Genomic DNA, 27,973 nt, shown 5'->3' with positions numbered 1-27,973 from the left:
GTTTCCTTGCAAGTTCTCCTGACTTCACATCCAGTTCAAGTAACTCTTCACGCCCAAAGTGTGTGCGTATTCCTGGCAAGCCAACCCCCCCGCCCCTTTCCCGGTACCCCCGCCCCCTACCTCAGCCCCGCGGAGATGCGTCGGGGTCAGGGAATATGGGGAGAGGAACAGAGGGAGGCCGCACTCGACGACTTGAAAGGAATTGTAATGAGGCGGCGGCGGCGGCGTCGCGCTGCTGCTGCTGCCTATTCCCACGGCAACAGGCCCCAAACAAATAGCTGCATTTGAAGTCCCCTCGTTTTAGGGCTTTGAAAATGTTGCCTGTGTGTGTGTGCGCACTTGTTGTTGTTGTTGTTTTGTTGACTGTCTGTGGTGTGCGTTTGCTTACCTTCCTCTGAAGAAAACGTCCCAGGAGCTGATTGGCTTTCATGTCTGCACAGAAACCACGTCGTAATTGTCACTTATGACCAGATTGTATCATTATTATTATTATTATTGTTTTTTTTATGTAATTTGTTAATTACCGCAGTCCAGCTGTTTTTTTTTTTTTTACTCACACATGCAATTGCATTTTTTTAAGTTTGTTCCAATTCTGTCCTTATTTTCTCCTCACTTTAATCAGCCCATTTGAATCATTGTAAGTGTAAATGTTTTTTTATCTCCAACACTTATCAGTTTTCACAGATTTAACTCCAAGCAAAAAAGTGACCTTTGTGAAATTTCATTATTATGTTTTCAAAACTTTTTTTTTTTTTTTTAAATATTAGTCTCTCTAGCATGAGCAGGAATTCGGGGAATTTATCCTTTTTTTTTTCCGCCCTTCAAAAAGTGAGTCCATACTAAAGACACAAAAACGTTATTGGCAGTCAAAGAGGTAGATTACTGATATTTGGAGCTGATATTCATTTTCAATATTCGGGAAAATATTGGCATAAAAAAAAAAAAAAACTCCAACTCATGACTTATTTTTTTTTTTTTTTAGGCAACGTCGGGATGCGTGTACAACAGACCCCCCTCCTGAACCCCGAATGTCTTTTATTTGTCAGTCGGCTGCCGTGGCCGCATATGTCCGCCCCGTTCCGATGGCGATGGTGAGTGAGCTCGTCCAGCCCCGCCCCCTGCTCGCGGCGTGTAAACAGGAAATAATAATCAAGTGCGCTAATGCATTATTGAGGGAATGACTTTCAGCAAGTGGGACAGCATGAAAAGTATACGTCCGCCCCCCCGACGCCCCCACCTCCCCCCCAACACTCATTTTCAAACTCATTATGGTTGGTGATGCTGCATGTGTTGTTCAGGCTTTCTGTTTCTTTCCCCCCCCCGCAACCTTTTTAACATGAAAGGCAACATTGGCAGATGACCGCAGTGTGTCCCGAAGGATTTTAGTTGGTCGGAAAATATTTCCATCCTGGCTATGCAAAACTTTCCTTCCGATTGCTGCGTTAATTTTATTTTGAAACAATGTTCATACAAGGGCATGGATTTGGATTCGTTTTTTATATTGGAATATTGACCGTATTTTCTGGACCATAAGGCGCACCTGCATATAAGCCGCAGCAAAAAAAAAATATCTGAAAAAAACGATATTCTAGCTGCACCAAAGGACAACAAAATAGGCCAATAAAGGATAAAAACGATTTGCAATTATTGGCATTGGTTATGTAAATCGTTGATACAGTAAGCACGTTACTGTTGTTTTAATGACATTCAAATTGAAAAAAAAATCTTTCTAGTCACCTGATATTAAAAAAATTCCGCTCAGTGGTTAATGAGTGCTGTTTTTTTTTGTTGTTTTTTTTTACTGTAACCGATAAATAAATAAATAATTATAAATAAAAGCCCCCATTCGACCTTTAAAGTCTTTACCTAAAGTAGTTAAAAAAAATAAATAAATAAAGTAAAGCTCAACATCCTTACAAACACTTTTATTTGAATAAGGAACATTATTGGAAATCAAAACTCGTGAAAAAAAAAATCTAGAAAATGTGTTATTGCTCGGACGTTTGTGGAGTCCCTGCGACGCAAGTTCTCGATTTTACATTCACGCATCGCCAAGACTGCACATCACATCAACACATTTTGGGACGATTGCACGGCCAACGCACAAATTACAAATCAAAGCTTGAAATTGATCAAATGTTTTTTTTTCAGGACAAATTTTTTCTTATGTTTTTTTGGGGGGGGGGGTGCGTTGATTCCACACAACGCAGACGTGAAACATGTACGTTCTAGTCCAAGCCGTGGGCAAACTACGGCCCGGGGGCCACATGCGGCCCGTTAAACGTTTTAATCCGGCCCGCCGAACTTGTAAAAAATTAAATGAATAAATCTTGTTGATGTTTTATTTTCTAAATGCGGTGTTTTTTCAAAGACATAAAAATTGTTGTAATACTTTTGCAAACACACACGCAAAATATCAGGCTGTTAAAGAAATCGCCGTGTTTGCATTTTTCCTTTTCAAGCTCAACTAACATCTTTGTTGAACGGACGACATTGGAAATTTTCTTTTGCATTTCTTGCATTTTTAAAAAAAAACATTTTTACGACGTCCTTCCATCGTCTCCATCACCCCTCTCCGACATTATCGCAAACCGTTCGCCCATCTTGTCCCGAGCTCTCATCAGACGGGTGTATAAAATTAGCCGGCAGCGCGTCGACTGCTACCTCACAAACATAAAACGGCGGCAGCCCGACCCGCTGCCGAGCGTGTAAATGGAATATCTTCCTCCAGTGGCTTATTGAGCGGCATAATTACGTGGCACATATTGAATTCCGCTAATGCGCCAAAGGTAGCTCTTATTTAATACGGCAAACTCCCCGGAGGGCGGCTCGGGGAGGCTGATTTGGAGCTCACATCTCCTCGCTCTGGAGCTCGGGCTTCAAATGTGTCACTTGTAAATGTGGCCGAAGCTTACCCGGGAACCGAGTCGTAATTCGGTGACGCCCCCCCCGGAACCAAATGTGATGATTTGGCCTTCAGCGTGCTATATATTCACACGGTGGCGCGTTCATTTCCGGGCGGAAAGCATTTTGAGGAAAATTGAGAAAGGATGCCGTCCCTCCCGGAGATGTTACAGATCTCTAATAGGACGTTGTGATTTCCAAATAATAACGCGTTGATTGGTTGGATCGCCGTGGCGGGGAAATTTCAGAAGTATTTTAGTGAATACTCGCGTGAATGAAAATCGGATGTCGGCAAATGCGTCGTGAACTTTATCGTCGACTCGGACATGTTGAAAAGATCCGTTGCACATCTCAGCTTCGGCGTAGGCCTGCGATTCTCAAAATGATGTGAACCAAAGAATAAATGCCAGAGTAGAGTTTTGTGGAAAGTCATTTTTTTGTTTTGTCTTTAAAATCGTCTCACAGTGCAATTTTTTGTCTTGTGTCTTTGCATTCTGTCTAAATGCAGTTTTCCCTCGCCATATTTGCGTAAAGTGTTACTTTTCTAACTTTGTACGCAGTCACTGTGGCGTACAATAATGTTCCCCAAAATTGAAGGAATAAAACCTGTCTGGCTTTTGATGAACAATTAATACACACGATCACTTTCATCAGGATCGTGGCGCTTGGCGAGCAAATTGTTAATTAATTAGTAAGTAAAATCCATCGTTCCACTCTGTGACAATTTGACACCACGAATAAAATCAAACATGTTGAGAATGAATCCCTAGAAATAACATTTTTCGAATGTAATAATCAAAATTAAAATGCTTCGCTCGGGATGGACACCTCCGCAAAATAGCGCGTTTTAAAACGTATATTCGATTTATAATAGCAATGGATTAATTGAGTTTTGCTCATGTTGATGATTGAAATCAAGGCCTAAATGTGATTTTCCAAAACGAAGGCCTCAGCCATGTTTTCAATCTGTCATTCGTGGGCGTTAAAAATGCCGCTGACGCAATAAACCAAATTTTTTTTCGGTAACCTTTTCAAGGATTTTTGTGATCAAAATTAATGTAAGCTTTGGTTGTATAAAAAAAAAAAGTATTTCTTTTTAGTCATTTATTTTAAATATTGTCCCCCAAAAAACAACATTCAGGATGAGATCTTAGTTGATACTTTCCATGATTACAAAAAGAATGTCTTCACTACTAATGTTTCCAGACAGTTGTTCTCGGGCTCCTTTTGGGACAAAATCTTTCTTGGTGGTGGCTTTTATAAATCGTTGACTGAAATTAGAAGAGATTAGGGACGAGGGTGTCTAATTTTCATGAAGGAACAATCGCCATGTTTCGCCCGAGGGCTTGTTCTGGAGATCATCTGATGTGCCTCTGGAGTGTAATACCGATTTCTACCTGAAGATGGCAGCCCAAACCTAGTTAGTTGTGCTTTCGGCTTTGCTTTTTTTTCCTCTTCTTTCAAATCATATCCCTCCATAGGTCAAATGTGTTTTTGTATTTATTGTAGGATCAAGCTTCAAGCTGCCTGTGTGTTTGTTTCACTTAAGCACACAAGTCAACGTAGAAAAATGTACATTTAAGCCGTGTCATGTTTAACAAGGATGCATTTTCAATCTGTTGTCGGAGCAAGCGAGATGGATGACATCCAAAAAATTGAGCGTAATAGTTGGACAATGTTTCATTTTTGGATCTTTTTAGATTGATGGTGCAAAGGCGTCTGAAATAAATGTAATAAAGTTCTGCGTATATTAGTGAAAAGAAAAGATAAATCCTAGTTTGGGATTAAAGCACATTTGTAAAAGTTACTTTTTTTTTTTTTTCGTCAAATTGTATAACTGGATCGTCATGAAGTGTCGAACAGTGATCATTTTGAAGATTTTTTTTTTTTAATTCCTGATTATTTCTCTTTCCTCTTAAATTGATTCACGACCCAATTATCTGACCATGAAAAATATAATTTTTTTTCAAGATGAAATCTTTTATTGCCATGACCTCGTTGACCCAATTTTTTCCCGGGGTGGCAGTTTTAAAAAAAAAAAAAATAAATAAAAAATAAAAATAATGATAATAATAATAAAAATCAAGAACCCAAGCAAACTGAAAAAAAGTAGAAAATAGATTATTATCCTGTGGTGTGAGGTGTTCTCAAAATCTTGTTGCATCGGCGCAATTTAGAGCTCGGAAAAATAAAAATCAGTCAATCTCGAAGAGAGCTAACCGACGATACATGCAAAACAATTTTTTAACATCTGTACCGATTGTTTAATTGTGAGGCCGTGACGAGAAAAAAAATGCGCTCTTACTGTTCTTATAGTGTGCAGTGGATTAAAGATTATCAAAAATATTAAACATTTAACATTTACGATTGTCGTCCTACACCACAAGATAATCACTTGCGATAATCTTTCAGACACCCGAGAATCGCGACTCTTCTGACTTTGACCCCAAGTGGGCCACAAAGCTCCGTTTTGGTTTGATTATCAGCATGTGTGTACCCTGCGTTACCATTTTTGGCCTGACCGTTATCGGAAGAGATCATGTCAGAAAAAAAATTACTCTGAACACTCGCCACAACTTAAAAGAATTTCTTAATCGCTCTGAGCAATTAGAGAACCAGACGTTCGCTGAATTTGATCGCAAGAGAGGAAAAAAAACACTCCATTTTTTTTCCCATTATCGGTATGTGTGAGGGCACTTTTCCGATTATTGCCACCAGCAGTTTTCCAAGCAGATCATAGCCAAAAAAAACAACAAAAAAAACTATTCTTAACACACCTCAATCCACAGGATCATCAATCAGGAACATCTTTGAAGCACCCACAAATCAAACCTTTTGCTAAATTATCAGCGATTACGTGTGCAACTCGCTTTCGTGCCTCACATTTTAAAGCCGATTTTAAGATTCTTTGCATGTGTACGCCCCACTTCAGACAAAGGCGGTGGGGTCGCGCTGGAAACAATGGGAGGTTTGGGTAGACTGGGAGGGGGGAGGGGTCCGGGGTGAGTTAGGGGTGGGGGGGGCACCCAAACAGATGAGGGGTGGCGAGAGAGAGACGGAGAGGTCATCCAGGGTGGCGATCTGGCGTTCTTTATCCGTGCGGGGAGTCTGGGTCATGTCTGCGCCGTCACGCTCCGCCGCACCATTATTGACTGCTCAAATTGATACCCCAACAATGAGTACGGGCAACTCGTATGCGCCATGCGCTTGTGTCAGGGTAGGTGTGTCAAGGAGAAGCAGGGATGCACAAACTGCTGGTGTTTTGGCGCCGACGACACAATAGGGTGGGCAGCCAAAAGAGCGAGATGGTGGGCGGGTAGGGAGGGGGGGGGGAGTTATCCTCTTGTGAAAGGGTCGGAGGAATGGTGAAGGGGGCCCTCTTCCTGGTCCAGATCAATAAATGAGAAGCCATGCAAGTATAACGGAATCATTGCTCTCCTCGGGGCTTATAGGGCGACGACACACTTGTTGTCTCCATCTTGTGCAATCGAAAGCTGACTTGGATCATCGCTAAACGTCGAGAGTAAAACACGACGCTCCAGGCAGTTTTGTTTAAGCATTTTAGCATTCTGCGCTGATATTTTGGGTGTATAACTACCTGAGGCCGAAAAATGGTGGCCTGCTACGCGAAGTGGACCAACTTTGGGGGCGGGGTAAACAAACAAAAATCGTAAAATTCAAATTCTTCCTTATTAGTCGCTACACATGTGGTAATAATACTACTAATTGTAAGATGTGGAAGAACTTATTCACATCTCTATTTTTTTTTGTTTTGTTTTGAGGGGTTTTCCCATTGAAGAAACGCTATGTTGCAGAAAAATGCTTCAAAGCTTGATTGATAGTGAGCGACTAATGTTACTTTGGCTTGAGCTCTGTCAGCTAGCTAGCTACTGGCTGTGCTAGCTAGCTACTTTCTGCACTAGCTAGCTACTGGCTGCGCCAGCTAGCTACTGGCTGCGCTAGCTAGCTACTTTCTGTGCTAGCTAGCTACTGGCTTTTGTGTGAATGCGCTTCTCTAAAAGGCCCTTTTTCGGTCTGATGAAAAAGCCAAAGAAAACCAAATAAGAATTTCCACATTTTATGCTTGGATGCTATCTGAACTTGATTCTAGTGATTTTAAAGGGCCGAAATTTCTGAAAATACATGTTTTGTTCTTGAGTTTCGAACCTTGTCTTCCAGAAAAAAAAAACGAAAAAAAAACCCAAGGTTGTCAATGCGCCTCAATGACATTGAGTCTCCGTTTTATGGTACACATTGTCAAACATATGCACGTTGTGTCATAACAAGACTTCCCACCATTACCCCCCCCCCCCCTCTTTTCAAGCCCACCTCTTCTGTTCTACCCTCCTTTCATCCGCCCACGTGCCATATTCACCATCTTTTTACCGGCGGCCTGACATGAACAGAGCAATTAATATCAGTCATGCTAATTCGGCAGATAATGATCAAACGCCGCCTCTCTCTTGCTTTTCTCGACTCGAAGGAGCCGCCGATGGTGTCCAACTTCCCCTTTCAATATTATTTAGGCCCGCTAATTATTATTTTTTTTGGGGCGTTTAATGTGGACCGAGCAAAGTTGACTCATTTTGAGTTGACTCAACAGACGGGTGAGGCTAAATCGCCAACGTGGTCTTTGGCATCAGTTTGATGCTGGAGTCATTTTTCGGTGGTTCGCCATGAAAAACCGAGCGCGTTCATCGCTTCTCCGCCGCTTTAATTATTATTATTATTGTTCTCGTCATTATGATTATTTCACGGCCTGTTTAAAGATGTAACGCGGCCCACAAAGCCGCGCTTTTAATGACCAATTAACAGAAGCTCCTCGGAGCGCCGTGGCCTCGTGGAGGATTTGCTAGAGTAAACAGGGGTGCGGCGGCTGTATTGGAGGTGGGGGTGCGGGGGGGGGGGCGGTTTATTTTGTTACACGCATACAGAATAAACGTCCATGCACACACCAGCAAAGGAAAGCTTATTAGACGAGCAGTGCTGTTTACCAAAAACCTTGAGAGTCGGTCAAAAAAAAAAAAAAAAAAACTGCGATGGAAACTCTGACGAAATGGCGTGGAAGAGCGAGTAAATGAGCGAAGGCCGCATCATTAGCATTGCTCAATAATGTAGCTGGGGGGGAGGACAGCAGCACTCAAGGCCACGGGGCTTTCCGAGAGGCTAATTTGGACCTCGTCTTGTTTACGCGCTCCCCACCCGACCGAGCTCCCCGAACGAAATACAAACAAACGAGTGGAGGCTCCTGACGAAATCATCCATGAGTCCATCAAGTGTAAGAACTTTACCCCCCCCCCCCCCACCGCGGCACAGTGGCCGACGGCTTAGCATGATGGCCTCACAGGGAAGAGGTTGTGGGTTTGATTCCGGCCCCGGCCTTCCTGTGCGGAGTTTGCATGTTCTCCCCGTGCCTGGGTGGGTTTTCTCCGGGTATTCCGGTTTCCTCCCACATTCCAAAAACATGCATGGCAGGTTGATTGGACACTCGAAATTGAGTGTGAGCGTGGTTGGTTGTTCGTCTTTTTGTGTCCTGCGATTGGCTGGCGACCAGTTCAGGGTGTCCCCCGCCTACTACCCGAACACAGCTGGAATAGCCTCCCCTGCGCTCTTGTGAGGAGAAGCGGTACAGATAATGGACGGGTGGAAATTTACCCACCAAAAGAAAAAAAAATTCTGACAGGTGCAATGATTCAATTATTCTTAAAATTAGCAAGAAAGCTTGCAAAATAGCTCGGTAACCCCACAGTCGACGTTTTGGGTACTAATGACAAACCCGCAATAGATGAACCTCAATAACCTAACCGCAACCGAATTTTGGACTTTGGACTTTTGTGGAAAAAACGATGAAAAGCTGCAATATTACGAATGACAAAAAATAAGTTCTAGCCCAACGAAGGCTCAGCAGTACAGTAAATAAATCAAGCACTGATCAAACTTTATTCCGTGGACCTTCTACCACTTGGTAGCGTCGTTCTTTACTTTTTTGCTAATTGCTAACCAGCGTTGTTTCGTTTGCGTATGCAAACCAGCGTTTACATTCTCGTCACAGAAGCTCAATCAGCACTCGGCATACACACACGCACCGACGGCGTATTATCTTTCCGTCGAGGTGTTCCGGGGGGGGGGGCGGGGATCAGACAACCCGGTTAGTAAGACAGTGCGTTGATTGTATTTGTTTTCCATTTGTCTCTCGTCTTTTGAAGACGCCCGGCGGTAATTACGCCGCTAAGTGAAAGCGAAACGGGCGAGATCGCGGGCCGAGCGTCGTACGAACAACAGATCGAGGATGACAAGAGGCTCAGTGGAACAATGCAGAGAAATGGTAATCCGCCCCCCCCACCCCACCCATTAGGAATATCCCATTGTAATAGCGAGACAAAACCAGAATAGGGAGGGAATCATACATAACGCGCCTGACTCATGCCAACGTGTTTAGCATAATGAAAGCATGACTTTTGCTGCGGCGGTGTGTGCGTGGAATTATTGTAAAAAAAAAAAAAAAACAATAAAGAGGAATGATTCAAAGCTCCGTGGTTGGTTAACTGGGAGTGAGGGGAAAGACGACGTTCGGAAAATATCAGGAAATTTTAATGTCATGTTCACCAGTAGGGGGCGCTCGATAGTTCAGAAAATAGGGAAAATAAATCTTTTGGGTTTTTTTTTCTCTTTGGTCTGTTCTGTTAAAAGGCACAGTTTTAACAATCTGTTTATGTATCTTTTTGTGCATTCACAGTACAAAATTGTTCTGTACATGTAGTAAACAACACTTTTATTTTTTTACATAGAAAACTGCGGCTTATAGCCTGGTGCGGCTGATATTTCTTTTTCTTTTTTTTTTGTTGTCCACCCCCCGTGTTTGGTTCTCTTGGTTTCATGGATCTCTTGTACAACCAAGACACCCAAGTGAGCCGATTAAACTCATTCACAACCAGCCCAGTAAAAAAAAATGGATTTTGACGTATTTATCCGTCAATGGTATTGAATGAGTTCAACAAGACACCCTGCACACCCAAAATAAAACCAAAAACAAACAAGGCTCAACCAAAAACCACAACTCCAAAGACAACCGAAGCCCCACACTTTCAAGCCAACTAAGACACCAAGAACCAAGACGCAGCAAGTTACGCCTTCGCACCCCTCACTCACTTCCTGTTTTTCCACCAATGGCGTGTCACCCACTCCACCGGTGACCTCCAGATTGTGGCGAAACAATAATTGACATAAAGATGGGTAAACCCGTTAAATTCCAACTGAACTTGTTTTTTTTTTTTTTTTTATAATTTTTTTATTTTTATTTTGGTGGTCCAAGTCGGCCTTCCTTAATTCCAAATTCATAAACAGCGGCTTGAGGCAGCTTGCAAATAAGGAGAAAGACACTTGATCTCCGTCTGTCTTTCCTTGCGCTTCCGCCTCTCTCTTCCTGGTCATGCTAATTGCTTCCAAGGTCAGAGTATTGGAATCCCCGCCCCCCCGAACCCCACCCCCCCGCCCGCCATCCTCACCATCCTCACCACGGCTGCCTTGCCTGGCTTTGAATGGCATGTTTTGATCAGGCCTAATTTGATTGGTGGATGCCGTCTGTTGGGCTGGATAGGGACGGCGCTTTACAGCCCACTGCTCATGATGTGTGTGTGTGAGGGGGAGAGGGGGGGGGTGCGTGTCAGGGCGATGCATGTCAGGTTATGAAGTGTCGGCGGAGGAGAGTGTTACACGTCAGCGGGGAAGTGTTTTTTGAGCCGTGTCAGTGTCTGTGGGTGTGGGGTGGGGGGGGGGGGGTGATAGTGCGGGTGTGTGTGTGCGTGTGTGAGTGTGTGTGTTAGTGCTCTAAAGGGTTCTTGTTGTCATGAGTTTGTGTGCACGAGTGTCATGGTGAGTTTTTAAAAGGCGACACACGGCCTGATGCGATCAGACGTGGCTCGAAGTGCGACTGTCGAAATTCTCGTCATCTCGTTAGCTGTGAAGGAACAACAACAACAAAAAAAGTTGCATTCTCAAATTAAAAGTTGCCTGGTTATCGAAACCATTGATGCGTTGCCAAAGGAAATTGACGTTTCGATCATACTGATGTTTTTGTTTTTGAGTGAAACTCCTCCCGAGCTGGGAAATTTAGCCAAATGCCGTATTTTACATTTTGGACGTTGATTCTCTCTTGAGCAGATTTGGCTGTAAAGTTCAAATAAATAAATAAATTAATTAATAAAAAAATCTAAATCTCAAATTTAATTTTTTTCTTTAAAAAGAAACACACACACATATATATATTTATGTATTTATTTATGTTTTTATATATTTTTATATATAAATATATATATATTTATAGATTTATTTATTTATATATTTGTATATTTATGTATTTATTTATATCGTTATATATATATGTATATATATATATATATATATATTTTTTTTTTTTCAAAAATCCATTCTTTTTTCAAATAAATTAAACCTAATTTTGCTGTCTATATAATCTGTCCATTGTTGAGCATGAGGATGTTTATTACCTCCCCCAAGGAGATTATTTTACCCACGAGCATGATTCTACCCAAGACATACTTCAATTTCCTCAAAACTTTAGTGAGGAAGTAAGGCATTGCCCAAATAAAAACTCACAAAAACCTACTGAGCTTTCTTTTATTGCTCCAAAAATGATCAGAGGTCAATCTGAGCTGCTGTATGTTGAGCTAAAAATAAATAAATAAAAAAAACAAACCAAAGATTTTTATACATGCAAAAATAAGAGAAATAGCAAATCTTTTTTCAAGGGTTTTAATAAAGCAAATATTGTGATGCAAGTACAGATGACGTGATACTTGCTAACAATCGTGAGATCTCTAAACCCACCTTGACATGATTCTATGAATATCTATGAAACTAATCTTTGAACAGTATCTATTGGCTACAATTTGGTGCGAAGGTCTGCGCTCCACCGAGTGCCGCTTACGTTGATCCAGCTTGTCATTTCCTCGGTTTATGATTAGACTCGTTTTGGATTGGATGCTCCAGCCTCGTTGTAAGGGAATTATTCGTCAGGTTGTGACGCAAATAAAAAAAATAAAAAAAGTCTTTCGCATCAATTGTCCCATAAAATGTCTAAAAGTAGGCACGCTGTCATTAGCAATTTTGCTTGACGTGATAAATTATGCATCTTTATTTTTTGACTGACGAAAAAAAAAAAATGAAGTATTTACATCTCAATGGAGCGAAATGCGGCAGCATGACTGATTTCTTTCTCAACAATTATTTTAACATCTTTTAGGATGTCCAAAATAGAACGTCGACTGTCAAATTGAGGATGCAGCAATTTTGTTGACTTTCATAATGATTTGAATTTGTTTTTTTTTCTGTTTCTCTTCTCCTCCACTTGCCGCTGTCCTGTTGACGACTTTTCTTTTATAAGTGATCACTTTGAAATGATCATTCTGCATTGCGCTTCACTCAAATGACTTAAAAGGTACGTATTATGCATATTATTTTTTTTAAAAATCTGACATATTTTGAGTAGAATGCAGACTGGATAAAGAATTCTGGCAAAATGGACATCCACTTGTAACACTGCTTTTTATTTATTTTTTTTTGGGGGGGGGTGCATTTCTGTCTTATACAAACGACCACTGCTTACGCTGGCCCCCTCATTAAGTGTTCTTTCATGACCACGATAATACGTGATGCGAGCGAGAAGGTCGCAATAAATGAGAGCGGCTAGTTCATCCAATCACACTTGTCAGTCATTGTAGCTGATCCATACATGTGGCGCATGCAGCAGACATATTGCAAGACAAGCACAAATACTCCTCCAGCCTCATTTTGTATTCTGAAATTTGACAAAGAAAAAGCGAGGGAAAAAAAAAAGAATTGTCCGCAAAGTTAATAGCCGAATGAATCCGTTGAAAAATTAATTGCAACTTTTTTTTTTTTCCTGTAGATGTGAATTGAGAAATTTCTAATGAAAATTGTGTCGGTAAAATATGAATTATGCAGCAAAATGCACCCTTTTTTAGCCATCTGATGGCACGGCCATTTTGCCGCTTGCTGGGGACTGAAAATGATATCACAGTTGTTTGGGGATCAACAACCAATCACGACTCGTCTTGTAAATGTCACATGACCAAATTCAGAAAGCAGGTCACAATGATTCAAGATAAGATTTTTTTTCCCAATTTTGTTGTTGTTAAAAATGTCTTTATTTTGTCATAAAATGTCACATTTAAATGCTGCTTATTGGAAACGTCGATAATGCAAATCAGTGTTAACACTGCAGCTCTGCTTACCTATTAGCTTTTAGCCTAGCAGCCTAACTGTGTAGAATTCGGGTGGCGAAACTTTGTGTGCGTGCGTGCGTACGTTTGTCGTAATTGTACAATATTTGTAAGGAATCGCTTAGGGGCACATTTTCCGACCTAGGCGATAGATATTTTTCCAAAACATTCCCCCTTCCAAACGTAAAAAAAAAAAAATCACATAAATAGAAAGGATGAAACAAGAACATCCAGCCATCGTCCTGTCTGCCGCCCCCCAACCCACCGGAAAGAATGCGAACTATGTACAGTAGGAAGTCGGCCGGGCGCGTTTGTGTCGTCTTGACAACTGCGCTGATCCGCCCCCCCCCCCTTATGAGTGAGATTGATAGGGCCTGTGATCAGGGACGCAGCACTCGCTCCCGTCGTCGCCGGCGAGATGGATCACATCACACCCGCCGTGTCCTCCGCTTCCAGGATAAATGAACAGAGGGGGAATCTATCACTCCCCGAGAGGGAGTTAGTCGGGGGGGGGCAAGAGAAGACTTTTCTGAGGAGGAAAGTAGCAAGGTAGAAAAATCAGGCGAGGTAAAATAAGATGGAGGAACTGGCGACTGGGCCAACCACCCCCCCCTCCCACGACCCGCCCCCCCTTCACAGGTTAGGTGTTAGGGTGGGGAGGCTTTTCTCATGTCGGGTTGTCAGCCTGCCATTTGTCACGGTGAGCGATCGGATGCGCCACTGAAGCCATCACTCACTTGCTCTCTGTGTGTGTGTGTGTGTGTGTGCGCGTGTGTGTTCGTGCGTGAGTCTTTGTACAAACCTCGTCTGGGCAACAAGCTGCGTTTGTGCATAAACGGGACTTCTGTATCCACTGCATCGTTCCTTAAATAGATTCAGTAGATGATGCGTCTCAATTAGTCGGCAGGTGATTCACTTGAGACGCTTTTTTTTTTTTTTAATGATGCCAATGCCATAAAACAGGAAATAAAATTTAACAACATCCTCGAAAATGACATTACTAATTCATTGCTGTTTTTATTGAGTCAGGTACTCACTTCCCTCAACTAGTCGACTACATTTTTCAATCAGGGAAAAAAAATTATAACGGCAATTAGCGCATTTCATAAACGTTATCGAAATTATTTTTATTTTTTTTAAAGCCTAAGCACGATGTCCCATCTTCTCAGACGCGATGCTACTGAACACAAAATGAGACGGGACGAATTGTTTAAGATAAAAACGTACAATCATAACCATCAGAGTTGTATTTTTAGTCATTTATTAATTTCCAAAAATCTTTTGTCGTTCAACCGCCAATGATCAGATCCCTATCATTTGGATCGGGTTTGTTTTTAAAGGGAGAGGGAGACATTTAAAACAATCTGGAGAGGGGCTCTCGACGACCGGGAATTAAATATCCGGAATCGGTTTAGGTTGAATGAATTCCAAAAAGGTTTTTCTCTGGTTTCTCAATGTTACGTCTTTTTGGGTGCGTCTGCAACGTAACGAGAGACCACTGTCCGCTTCTTTTGATTTGACTTTTTCCCGGCGGTCGCAATCAGCAGATCTGACCTCGCGCTGCTCATTTGTCCTGGCCAGCGATCTTGACTTAGTCACGGTCGACTGGCAAATGGCACCTTATTGCATTAGGCCACGGCTTATTAAGCCAACGCTGTTAAAAGGCGCTTTGCTTAACTGGGCGACAGCTTCTCAATGAGCTCGTCTTGCGAGACACGGCCGAGATAATTGCCCAGCCAAGATGCGTTGACTGGGGCTTGTTGTTTTTTGGATTTAGTTGACACTTGTCACGGCCGGCGTGCCCGCCCCAGCGAACACTGCGTGTTGTTATTGATGTGATTTTTGCATATACCGCCGCTAATATGCCCCCCCCCGCCCCCCCCCACCACCAGACTTGTTGTTCCTCCGCCCGAAGACGAGTGACAGCTTGAACGACTGATTGGCGAGTCCTCCACTTCCTCGGCCTCCTCCAGTAATCCCAACATGGCTCTCAACATGGCTCTGAAGTGCCCCCCCCCACACAGTCCGCCTCACGACGTACGCCTTGATTGCCCGACGTCAAAATGGCAGTGGCGGCGGCAATTTGCGGTGAGCAGACAAAGGAATGTTGTAACAATTAATCACGGGGCGAACGGCGAGGAAGGCGGTAATTACGTTCATTAAGTGGCGAGCGCTGAGGACAATTAACCAGCGTCGGCGAGGGTTGTCGCCGCAGATGCCGTAATAAGTCACCGCGCTCGGTTTGACGCGGTCTAATGACTGGAGAGCGTGCGATTCCAAAGATGTGTGGTCACGTGCTCGATGAGCCGTTTAAAGCCTCGTCTTTATCTTTCATTTCCTCGGCAGACTTAATTAGTTCAAGACGTCGGCATTTGCTAACAATTAGAGTGACGTAACGTGGTAGTAACGCAAGATAACATTATAGTTATGGAAATAGTTTTCTATTAGTTGTGAGTTGTAGTCGACTGCCGAAATTCGAATAAATGTCCAAGTCTGTTGCCTTACTTTCCTCTGCTCGCTCGAGATCTGCTTCTGCAGGCGGGGCCACCAGCACAGCAGAGCGAGGGAGAATTGTGCTGCAGCGAGCCAAAATAAACCAGCTTTTAATTTATCGGCCTTGAAAGTTAAAAAATGGCAGATGCTGATCATCGACAAAATGCCAAATATAATCCCCCCATAATCAACCCGGCCGATAATAGGCCAATCACAATTTTGAAGGACATTTTCCATCCATTCACAAATCTGAGAATTTTTTTTTCCTTTTCAAATATAATAGTTTTCATTCACCAGGATTTTATTAAAAGAAACGTTTAACTACAGTGGTCCCTTGCATACATAATAAAAAAAAAATTTCAATATTTTATTATTTTTTGTGTGGAGTGATCTACCTTTTCATTTTTGGAATATTTTTTTTATTTTCTTCTCAGCATTGCATTTCAATAGGCGTCATTTATATGCAGATCAAACGGCTGATCTTCACCTAGTTGAGCTGCTAAATCATGGCAGAGACACTCGCTGGAAGGCGGGGTTATGTTAATGAGCCACACGGCTCATTTTTCAGAAATAGGCAGATGATTTCACTCTTGATCTCTCTCTCGAGAATCGACTATACCGACCGTTAAAAAGTTACAGCCGGTTTACACGCTTGCCCTTTAAAACACCTCACCTGTGCGTTTCAACAACGATTGTCACACAATCCCAAAAAGATGACGTCATTTTCTGTGGGTGAACTCCGTGTAGGTAAAAGTTCCAGTGCCCAAAAGCTCGAAACCACTCGCAAAAAGCAAACGTCGTGGACGCAAAGGCGGAAATAACACGGCTCAAATTAAGATGATTGGCTGTGCTCATCCTGCCAATCAAACGCCAGCGTTTGCTTTGGCGCGTCGCCAACCGACTTGAACGGCAGCGCCGTGTGATTGGACACGAACTCAGAAGCCTGGAGCTGTCAATCAATCAGCACAGAGTTGAGTATTTCTGACCTTTTCCCCGCCCCTCCCCAGCTCCTCCCCCTTCCTCTTCCTTCTAACCCTGCCGGGCGTGCAAATATTTGATTGAAAATATTATTGATTTTATATGTGTATATATATATATACAATTTTTTTTTAATTTTCTAAAATGCAAAGGATCTCGTCGTACGCTCCTCTCTTCCCATGCCAGCAAGAAAAAGAAACGTCTCGAGGTATCTCTGCTCTCGAGGAGAGACAAATAAACAGTGTGGGCTCTTTATCACCAAAGGAAACAGACAATGGCCACACAGGTCTTATTTTAGTGACTGCCAACCCCCCTTTTTCTCTTTTATTTCTTTTTTTTTTCCTCAGGCGTCTTTCTTTCCTGGTCCTCTCTCAATCGCGAGCCTATTTGCAGCGTGTTTGTTTTCACACTTTCACCCCCCCCCCTTCCCCACCTCCTCGCACTGGGATGGATGCGAGGCATGTATAACCTCAGGTAAGATCAAGCGAAAGCAGCCCGGCTAGCCGCTCGTGAGTGTGTGCGTGTGCGCGCGTCTGTGGGAGGCTCTGGCTCATCTCTGCCTCCGCATCCCCGTAGCCTTAATCTGTGACAGACCATTTCATAATCACAGCCGAGGGCCCTTCTTCTTCTTCTTCTGCTTCTCCTCGCTCCCCTCTTCCTCCTTTTTCGTCTTCCTGCGCTCCTCCTCCTCCCCCCCTCCTTCCCCTCGCACGCCGTCTCTCCCAAAGTGCAATAATTCACAGGCGTGCAGCACCCTCCCACAGGCGGATTAGCAGGCGGCGTGCTCGTCCTACATAATCTCGGCACAATGAGGCCCCATACGTGCCGTGCCGCAACATTCGCGCCATAGGGCGCCATGCATCTACGCACCCCCCCTCTCTCTTTTCCAAAATGTACCCCAACTAGCACCTGAAGTTGACGCCTGGCATTGTGACTTTCTGGGGACATCAGAAATGAAAACACATAGCTGCTGTTGTACATTTAAGTGATGACGAAGAAGGCAGCAGTCCGTGAAACCAAATTTGATTTATATGACAACTTTTTTTTTTTTTTTAAATAGAGGATGGAAAAATTAGTGTGACTCTAAGAACGCAAAAATAAACGTCATTCCCTTCAAGTTTGATCAAATAAACTGCTCAAGTCCGCGTCTCATATGAAAATTCCGCCTTCAATTCACCACCAGTTGATGCGAGTGTGCAACATTAATTAACATTTTTTGGAGAAAAAAAAAAAAAGCAAAAGAACATAATTTATGATCTCTATTTTCCGTTGCAATAACAGCTGAGCCGATTAGCAGCATTGTTGTCGAGACATCATTACACTCCTCCATTTTTTGGTCTAATTCAACCATTTGGGAGAATCGTCTCTTCTACCAGAACCGATTCAAAGAGCGCATTTAAAAAAAAAAAAATGTTTTGATGGTTCCCGCTGTATCTCTATATGTAATATTACATTTATGTATTAGCTTCAGACGGCTTAAGTGTGAAGCTGTGCACAACTGCTCCGGTAACGGAATGTCAAATAGGATCCATCGCTCCATTCCGGTGCGTTCCATATAATGCCGTAATGAAAGGCGAGGATTTATACCGCATTAGCAACGAGCTCCATCAGATTTACCGCCGTAAATCCATTCTGGAGCGGCCAAGTTTTTTCCTTCTGTAACGTTTTCCGAGGCGCTTAATTTAATTTGCCCTGGGAGTGCCAGGCTGTTCTCCGGTGTCAGGTGAATGAAATAATTTGCGCATACTTTGCGTCTAAAGTGTGGAAATTGCCCCGTGAATTTATTTATTTTTTATTTTGAAATTCTGTTATAGGGAAACATGCATGCACCATTAGGTCTGCTAAGCCGCTGGATGGCGTCGTGGATTACGAACGACGATCGCATTATATTTATAAAGCTTTACCTAAAAGCAGAGCCACCTTGTTGCCTCGATTACGCCCACGCGCCGCCTTTTTCCATTAATTCCCCATCTCGCTACACCTTTAAACAGCACGCGCCGAATCACGTCGGCATGGGATCTGATTCCAATGCTGCCGGCGCCTTCGCCGTGTTAAACATTCAGCCCTTCTTCAGTCTCCTCCTGCTCTTATTTCCGTCGCCTCAGCACAAGCCCACACTGAGGTAATCCCTCGGAAGTCGGCCCGAAAAAAAAAAAAAAACGAGCGACACCGGGCGGGTCGCAGCTGGAAAAAAAAAGCGTGGCGTCGCATACCGTATCCTGTTAAGCGGGGGACAGTCGGGCCTAATATGAGCGTTTTGTCTCCTTTGCGGTTAAAGTCAACAATGGCCTGATTCCCGGTTGTGTGCGGAGGATTATTCAGAGCGCTTATCCTTTAGTGTGAGGTGTGTTAACGGCGATTTTTAAAAATGTATTTTGAATTTTTCTTTTTTTTTTTTTAATCTAATCTGTAATCGGAGTACAGCACACAGTTGAGCCCTTTTCACACTGCTCTTAGTCGCCAGTCAGAAGGCCTCGGACGAATTGTGCGTGCTTCTGGTATTATGAAATCTGCCTGGCAACAGGAGCTCGCTGAATTCTGATTGGATAAAAACTCTCACCTAAAAATTCAACACTAGGATATAATCTGACATCAAAGTGACGAATATGATCGTGATTTCTTGATTATGTTAGGCAAGCAGAGAAGGCCTTGACCGCCCACCACTGGCTTATTGCCTGTAATTGTTTTTCAGACTAATTCTTGTCTCAATATCACTTGGCTTTACGTGTGAATATGACAACATAACAACCAACTCGAGTAAAACATTATCTGAATGACACGTAACGTGAAAAACTCTGGAAAGTCGGGTCATGACTGTCTAGCGAAAAAAACGTAAATATTCTTGAACTGCTAAAATGATGATCTATTTATTTTAGATGGAGAGATCGACTTGACCTGTTAAAAACCTTCAACTTGTTTGCTCTTATTTCAGACTTAACTCAAGATTTGGGTGATTTTTAGAAAGCTAGAAAAATGTATCCTGCAAAGGTTGTTTTTAGTAAATGCTGCTCTTGTCCCCGTTCCATCCCTTTTCCCCCCCTCTCCTTGCCTCGCTCTCTCTCGCCGTGTCACCGTGGCTGATTTATGGCTCTGTTTAAGCGAAGGCCACACGTCCCTCCCGACGCCGCTATTTGTTTCAGCCCTGCTTTAATTTTTTTCTCCCCCTCCCTCAACCAGGAAGCAACAAAAAAAATTAACCCTTGATTCTTTATGCACACTCAACCTGCTCTCGGGGAGCGTTGACCATCGTCGGCGATGTGGAAAAATGACACGCCGCAAGGATGCCATTAATAATGCTCACGGGCAAGGTTTTCTTGACGTGGGAACACGGCAAACCTTTTTTATCATCCTAATTTCATAAGTGGATCTCGTGTCTGAGCGGGCCGGAGTGGCTATTTTTCCTCTTCTTTTATCTTGTAAACAGCCGTTACTCGGCAAGCCGTACGCTTTTGGTCGTAAGTGAATATGAATTTCAAAAGCGAGCCATCCTTTCACATCAGCCCGCCTTTCACAAACGCTTTGACATCAGCTGACTTTTCCCGCGCTCCCGACCGCAACGTAATTCATCCGCATTGTCTCCGACAAGACTTGTTGTCGACGTCGCGGATTAGATCTTGTCGATCTCTCCGAAGCCATTGTTTGAAAATCCAAAACACAATTGCATATTGTGAATCGGTATGTGCGGTCATTGATTGTAAATATTTAAAGCCCTCGAGAGGAGTGCGCTATTGTACTCTACTTACTGTATTGTGGCAGACTGGCATGGAGGAATCTGTTGTTTACTCTGCTAAGATGCTCCATTGTCTCTGCTGGGAATTCCCTTTTGGGGGATGCTAACTGTGGACCTGCTCAGCGTAGCATGAGTAGCATCCGCTGGGATTCGGCGCCAGTGGCGGCGAAGAACATCCCCTGAGACTTGGACGACGAGATCGTGGATCTTTGGGACTCCAGCAGGGGGCGCCACAGTCGTGGGATTCAAACTCGCTGCTTTACGGATTCAAATGGACGTCTTCGAGTTACAAAAAGCTCCGAACTTGCAGTTGTGTCGCTGCAACGGCGAGCCGTGTTTGCCAAAGTAGATATTAGCACCGTCAGAATTAAAGCGTTAACTCTGGAGATTAATTAAAAATAAATATCAGTTAACTCAGTTTTATTTATTACAAAAATGATTTGCGTACTTGAGCACATCATCTCATAACAAAACATTCTGCTCACTGGATACGTTTTGAGTATCGTTTCTAAGAAAAATGGCTGTCAAGACGACTCCGCTAGGATCAATTCAAGAATCAAAGAAAGCTATTCGAACAGTCTTTGAATTAAAATAAAATGTTCTTCATATTTGCTGATTTTTACATTAATTTCAAGATATTACTCAAGTAAATATCTGATACAAGCTTCACAGAAAACAGTAGTTGAAAAATTTGATTAATCGCAATTAATTCGGGAAAATTTTGCAATAAAAACATTTAATTTCTTGACAGTGCACACACACACACACATATATATATATGTGTATAATTTTGGAACATGGATTGTTGGTAGTTTTCCTTGGTTACTTGGACACTTATTTTAGAAATTCACGTTAGAGTAATGTGCATGCTTTTCAAAGCTAAATTAAAGTTCCATCATACTTGTTGTGCGTCTTTGGCATATCCTCGGCAACGGGGCCTCGCCAATCCCAGCCTGGGAAAATTGCATAATTAATTAGTTATACATTTTTCAGCGCTTGACAAAACTCTCAACTCCACCTGTGCCGTCCACGCACTTGGGGATCAAACCCGGAAGTCTGCTTTATGAGCACAGAGCGCTGACCGATGAGCTAAAAGAACGACCCAGCTCAACAACCCTTTTAGAACGTTCCGGAATCGGCTGGAATTGGTCAGGTTTCGAATCTCATCATTGTCGCAATGTTAAATTGCGCCCCCCCATGGAGGTTAGGGCCCACTGCATGTTTAGTGTTGAGCCCTGCCTGGATGTATGCACATCTGTGTGTGTGTGTGTCTGTAAATTTGATATATAATTAAAATGTGCCACCAAATTAGTGTGCTTAGTTTAAGTCGAGGGTTTCTCTTCAAAACAAAACAAAAGTAAAAGCATTTCCAACAAATCCTACTCCTCCATGCCAGAGACGTTATTTCCACAGCAAACCTGCGTGCAGTCGTATGACCTCACCCTCCCTTGCCCTCGCCAGTCATGACACACCTCCCTGCAACAATTCCTGATCCGGCTACGCTGGGGGGCCCGATTACAAGGCGTGCCCAAGTTCAGGTGTGTTTTGTAGTGGACGCGGGGCACTGCCAACACGGGTTAGGCTCCCGGTTGGATGCGGCTTGACAGCTCGCCCCACCGGGCGCTTTGGCCTATCGGTGGACCTGGAGGGGAGCGAACAACACTTGACTCACAACTCAAGTCCAACAAGATGAGCTGTTGGTCAATCAGTGTCAGCCCCGATATGCTCTGCTGCTTTTCTGTTGACTGCGGGTTGGGAGTTTGAAACAAAAAGTTTGATTTCAACCGTTTGAGGTGAAATGTTGCGGGTCAATGGCAGCCGTGGATCAATGTCTTTTTTTGTTTTGTAAAACACACCACAAAAAAAAAAAATTGTGTTCTTTCTGTTCCTCAAAATATCAAACCGGTTTGCATCTTTTGATGAACACCCTCGTCAAATATTTGTTTCTTCGCCGTGATTATCCACCGATCAAATGAATTATCCAGATAACTGTCGCCGTAGTGACCACTGGATTTTTTTTTTTTAATAATTCAACCCTTGAAGGTGGCTTCAGTTAACTTGAAAATTGTTAGGCGTGTCTCTCATGAGTCAAATCACGGAAAACTCTTCCTAAAAAGATACAGGAAGTTGGCCGTTTTAGCTTTGAAGTCCGCATTTCCGGGTCATTTCTAGGAATCCACATTTTGTCCTCTTGCCAACTCGTTTGAACTTTGGCTTAAAAAAACCAAAAAACGGTCGTTTTGGTTTAGCAACCATTTTAGGGTTATTACCAAAATCGAGATTGTCTTTCACATTTTGTGCACTTGCTCGACCTTTGCGTCGAGAGATGTTAGGTTGATTGAACGCTCTAAATCCCGATGGTGGTTTGTCTTTGTGTGCCCTGCGATTGGCTGGCAACGAGTTTAAGGTAAACCCCGCCTACTGCCCGATGACAGCTGGGATAGGCTCCAATTGATCAGATTTCAACGGTGTTTTGGCTTTTTGCATATTTAGTCACCGGGGTTGTGAAATGCGAGGATTTAAGTTTAATGGAGGCGAGAGATGTAAAGTTCAGTGGGAAGAGGAGCCTAATGCCTTCTTAAGGTGAGCCATTTGGCCAGCACGCGACCGCATTTGTATACGTCTGCGTATTTACCCGCGGAGGGGAGTGGAGGTGACCTTTTCGGCGAGGAGATGGCGTCTTGCGTAGAGACGTCGCTCGCTGCATCCTAATGGTCACCCAGGGCCACCTTGCCTCTGTGGCCGTCCTGATATTTGCCTCAATGCGTGCATGGACTTTTTTTTTTTTTTTTTGCTTCCCTCTTTTCCCGTCTTTAACGATCTCACAGATTTTGCGATGTGCTTTGAGGAATTGATGTCGTTTGTCGCTCCCATATACATGCATTTTGATATTTTTTAGGTCTTAGTTACGTGTGGACATTTGAGTACGATGTGCTGTATGGATCAGCAGGTACTCAACAGTTCTTGATTAAAAAAAAGATGCGTCAATATGTTTAAAGTAACGACTGTCCAACTAAACATACAACTGAAGCGAATTAAATGTTTACTTAAAACCTCCCTAACAAATTTACCTCCCGTTAGCGCAGTGCTTCGCAATTATTTTCTGTTACGCCCTCCCCGGCAAGAAGAAAACAATTCACGCCCCCACTCATATGTCATATTTTTATGAAGGCAGTGTTCGGGCAGCTAGGCTGGGGTCCTTCATAACTTTGGTGCGGCGGTCGAGCGAGCGAGCGACCAGTGCGAGTGTGTTCGCATTTAGAGTGTATCTGTGCCAATCCCGAGTGTGCGTCCATGAGAGGTGAGTAGCGTCGCCTTTCAGTGCGCATTTTCCTATCTCGGCGAAGCTTGAGTCTTCCTCCTGCTACCGACGAGTGGGCGTGGTTAGCATTAGCTGGCACTTCGTTATGCTCGCGTATGCTATTTCGGCTTGTTCACCTGCTTGGATGTCAACTGGATAAGCATATTAACATTTTAAGTGTAGTTTCTGATTTTGGTTTATTTTTCCCCGTTTTTAGAGACCACGCATATTTCCATACATAATTTCACATATATCCATACATATACATCCAAACACACGAGACTCATCCAACCACTCGATATCTCAACCTATCGGCCGCCGCGGCCGGAAACCGAACCAAATGGACACATTGTACTGGACTTTGTTGGACACTATTGTAGTTTTGGATGTTAATTGCCAAACTGATGGACAAAGACAAATTGCTTAAAACAGCCACCTGCCTCCTCCTTATTCCGCCATCTTGCACCTCTTGCCTCTTCAAGCCTCCTGCCCGGCGCCCCCACCTTTGTTAAAATAGAAATCGGAACCACCAGATTTACGGTCAAAATTCACACACACCGCTATCGACATAGCCTCCACAACAACGTTAGAAAAAAAAAAAAGCATGTCCCACCCCCCCAGGGTCACATGCTCCCCCCTCAGCATCGCACCCCCCCACCACCAAATGGGCCCACCCCTCTATTTGAGCGTTAGCATTATGCTAATACAGGATGTAAAATGCTGTTGTCGGACTAATGAATCGTAACGTTAATTCAAAGTTAAATGCAGAACGTATTAAAAGAGGATAGAGTAATTTACAAAGTTGTATTAATGTGTTAATGTGCCTTAAAGGGGTGTGGCCTAGTGATTGACATTAGCAGCTCGGTTTGGACGTTAATCACCTGGTTAGCTCTTTGTTAGCGTCTGCTTCATTGCTCCTTGTTAGTGTTTTCATTTTGCATTTCTGTGTTTTACAGTTTGTCCCGTATAAATGTCGGAAAGTGTCAAAACCGTTTCTGCTACATTTGTTATTTTCAAGTCGACGGTTTTCCCAGCTACCAGTTTGTGTGAATCCACAGAAAAATCTGTTTAAAAACAAAAGAACAACAAAAAAAAAAACATGCTGAAAACGATTCACTATTGATAGTTCAAGCCTCTGGAAATGACATTCAAACGGACCAACCAGGACCAGCGGTGATGAAAACAAAAATCCCAAAAGTGTTTTTAGCACCGGGAGAACATCCACAGGTGCAGTTCATCTCTGGAAAAAACTTTCCGGAATTGTCCGCTGGGAATATAGCCATCGCCTGCTGCTGCTGTGCAGATCATTAGGAAAATGAACGATTGCAGTTCTGTGCGTGTATGTGTGTGTGTGTGCGTGTGTGTGAGTGTGAGAGAGATGTTTGTGCCACCGGGCTACGGGCGGCATGATTACTCCGCTCTGTCTCCTACTTACCTGCCGGCCCACCGACTTACCGTCAGCATACTAACTTTCTTCCCCCCCGCCTCCAACCCAAAGACACACCCACCCACCTACACACACACACACACGCACGGGAGGCGCTCACAAATACATTTATTTGTCTAGATTCATCGCCACAAAACTTGTGAATGTATCAAATCCTGACAACTGATTCTAGGCCAGTCAATTTACTCCCCTGGGGATCCGCTTTCCTTTGGGGAGGTCGCAAATCCGCCCCCCCCCTCCCTTCCCCACCAACCAACTCCACTAGTTGTTTTTCATCTCTTGTTTTATGTGCGCGTTCCCCGCTCGCAGGCAAATAGCGCAACATACATTTTAAAAGCGCATCAACGACCGAGGGGGTGGGGGTGGGGGGGTTGAACCAACCCCCTCAGCCCACCACAAAGGTCGGAAAAATTACAGGAGCATCGATTGATGTCGGCGGGGTGGGAACAAATCTCAGTACGGGGCTGGAGATTTTTCACTTGTGTGAGCCCCCCCCCCTCCCCCATTAACAAGCGCATGAGATAACTTTGGTGGGTGGACACATTTTGTGTGTGCGCGTGCGCATGTGCGTGTGTGAGAGAGTTTGTATCATAGAAAACGTGCTGAGCCTTACAAAACAAGGAGTGCTAATGCTCGTACTTTGTCTTCGCCGTAATACATCAATGCAAAATTTTGTTACAGTGGGATCTGGGTGGTAGAAAATATTCTGTCCGCTTTGGGAGTTCGCGTTTCTTGCACGAAATCTGCATCAAAATTGACTTCACTGTTTTGTGACGTTGCGATTGCAATTATTTTTCATTAGCAAACCCATCTTTAGAATATTAGATATTTTCCTTGACTTCTGATTTCACAATTAATGACACATCACGCGCATAATTTTTTTTCCAATATTCCTAAATATAAGAAAAAACATCAATATTTTTTTATTCGCTGGAGGCAGTAGAATACAGATATACAGGAAGGGTTTCACAAATGTCTCAGTAAGCCGCAGTAAGAATGAGAATTATATATTATATTGCTTGTCTAGATGTGTTGCGCCACCTTTTGTGTTGGGGTTGACAATCAACTTGAAAACAATTTTTACTTAATTTTACTGCGCTCAGAGCTAAAACTTTAAGTCAAAGGGAAAAAAAAAAAAATCTAATGGCGAGTTGAGTCAGTAACGCCAATTTTAACTAAAAACCGAATTTGCCGCCCCAGGTTTAGCGAGTCTGCATGTGCTAGAACTGAACACTGCGACCTCGCTTGGCATGCTTCTGTTTCTGACCACTTAAAAATAGCGAATCTTCACCGAGTCGAGCTGCCAAGTCATTCGCAGAATTATGACATCATAATTATGCACACTTTCTGGAACGGTTTGCGCTCGGACACATTTTCAATTTAGGCAAATAAAAGATTTACTCGGTGGTTTTATTTCACATTCGATGGCTACGCAGGCACTCCAGAGACGCAACTCGTCATATACAAGCAATTAAAAAGTCAATTTTCATTTTGAGTGTCCTCTTTAAAGTCCCACTCAATGTACTGTAAAAGTGCTCCTAAAATCTCCTTTGATTAAATTACTTTAAAATATGTCGTGTCGGAAAGAACTTGATTTCCGTGGTGCATCCCTGACAGCCACTTGTGTTGTTTTTTTTTTGTTTTTTTTTTTCCATTTCTTCCCCTCAGCCCATCATCATTTGAACTCACAGCTCTGTACGGTTTGTTTCGAGATGTTCCGAGCACTTAAAGATAATTATTGAAGAAAAAAAAAAAAACAGACAAATGACGCTCTAACGAGGAGGAAACAACCGTCCCGCCGTCTTTTGTAACCACCTTTTTAAGACTTCATTTTTTTTTTTTGTTTGTCCGTTTGACAGAGTCGAGCTCTCCCATATGGACGCGTGCCGTCATAATTGGCCGAGCGCCGCGGATGCAAATTGCCGGTGGATTTATTAAAAGCGCATCTTTAAGGACGGGATGAGAAAATGTCTGTCGGGCATGTGAAATTACCATTTGACTTGCCGTCTTTTTTTAATTATTTTTTTTTTTGTGCGTCAGCCTCTTTTAAACTTCCCTGCGAGAGGTCAGACGCAGGCCTTGGTTTGTGGAGGAGGATTTTCGCCATCCCCGTGCGGGAAATTGCAAGGCATTTAGAGCTATCGGAGAGGGTCACGGACCTTTCGTTTAATTTCCCTTTATCTTCTCTTGCATGCTGCACGACCTCACGCGCATCGCCGCGCTCGTGTCGGCTCCGTCCGTATGTGCGCTGTTTACTTGTGTACCCACTTGCACCTCACTCTCCGTTAAACTGCGCCGAACTTTGGGACACGACTTTAGGTACAATCAAGGAGATTGAATACATCCAAAAATGAAATTTTGAAGCTTTCAAGACAGCAAAGTTGTTTTTTATTGACAGCTTTAACAATTTGTTTGTATTTTTTTTTTTTTTTTAGGGGCCCGCTAAAGCAAATGGAATGCGGAAACTTCATGTTTTTGTGAACTGTATTTGTTATCTTCAAACTGGTAAAAAATGTGCACGTAAATTGCAAATTTTTTTTACGATTAATTAATTCTCAATGGTATCTATCTCAATTTGTTGTTAAATTTGAATAATATTGAAACGCAGGTGCAGTCGCGTGTATGTAATCTGAGGTGATTTGTGCATTTATGAGAAATGTTATATTACTGGCCTTTTTTTTTTTTTTTTTTTTTTTAGGTATTGAGTACTCTTGCAGGCTGCCGATACCAACTACCGATACAAGAGGCAAAGAAAATCTGACATTGGGTAAGTCTTCCATGCAATAGGTGGTGCTATACTACGGAAGTACAGCGAATAATCATCTGCGTCAGAAAAAAATGTTTTGCCACTGTATTAAATT

At 43.1% G+C, this 27,973-nt stretch overlaps 1 long non-coding RNA gene across 2 annotated transcripts in view; it reads left to right on the top strand.

The window, feature by feature from the left end:
* The window catches only part of LOC148328636 (uncharacterized), an 88,117-nt gene that overhangs the window by 33,462 nt on the left and 26,682 nt on the right, over nucleotides 1–27,973 (top strand). For both annotated transcript variants that reach the window (XR_015845637.1, XR_015845636.1), the window contains exons 2-3: nucleotides 983–1,091; nucleotides 27,811–27,879. This is a non-coding gene — a long non-coding RNA (uncharacterized LOC148328636). The remainder of the gene's footprint in view (nucleotides 1–982; nucleotides 1,092–27,810; nucleotides 27,880–27,973) is intronic.

The sequence above is a fragment of the Idiotropiscis lumnitzeri genome, chromosome 10 (assembly GCF_059441095.1).
Source record: "Idiotropiscis lumnitzeri isolate Australia: NSW breed Sydney's pygmy pipehorse chromosome 10, RoL_Ilum_1.0, whole genome shotgun sequence".
Classification (NCBI taxonomy): domain Eukaryota; kingdom Metazoa; phylum Chordata; class Actinopteri; order Syngnathiformes; family Syngnathidae; genus Idiotropiscis; species Idiotropiscis lumnitzeri.
Note: the sequence above shows the minus strand (reverse complement) of the source record. Positions and strands in the feature narration are given on the sequence as shown.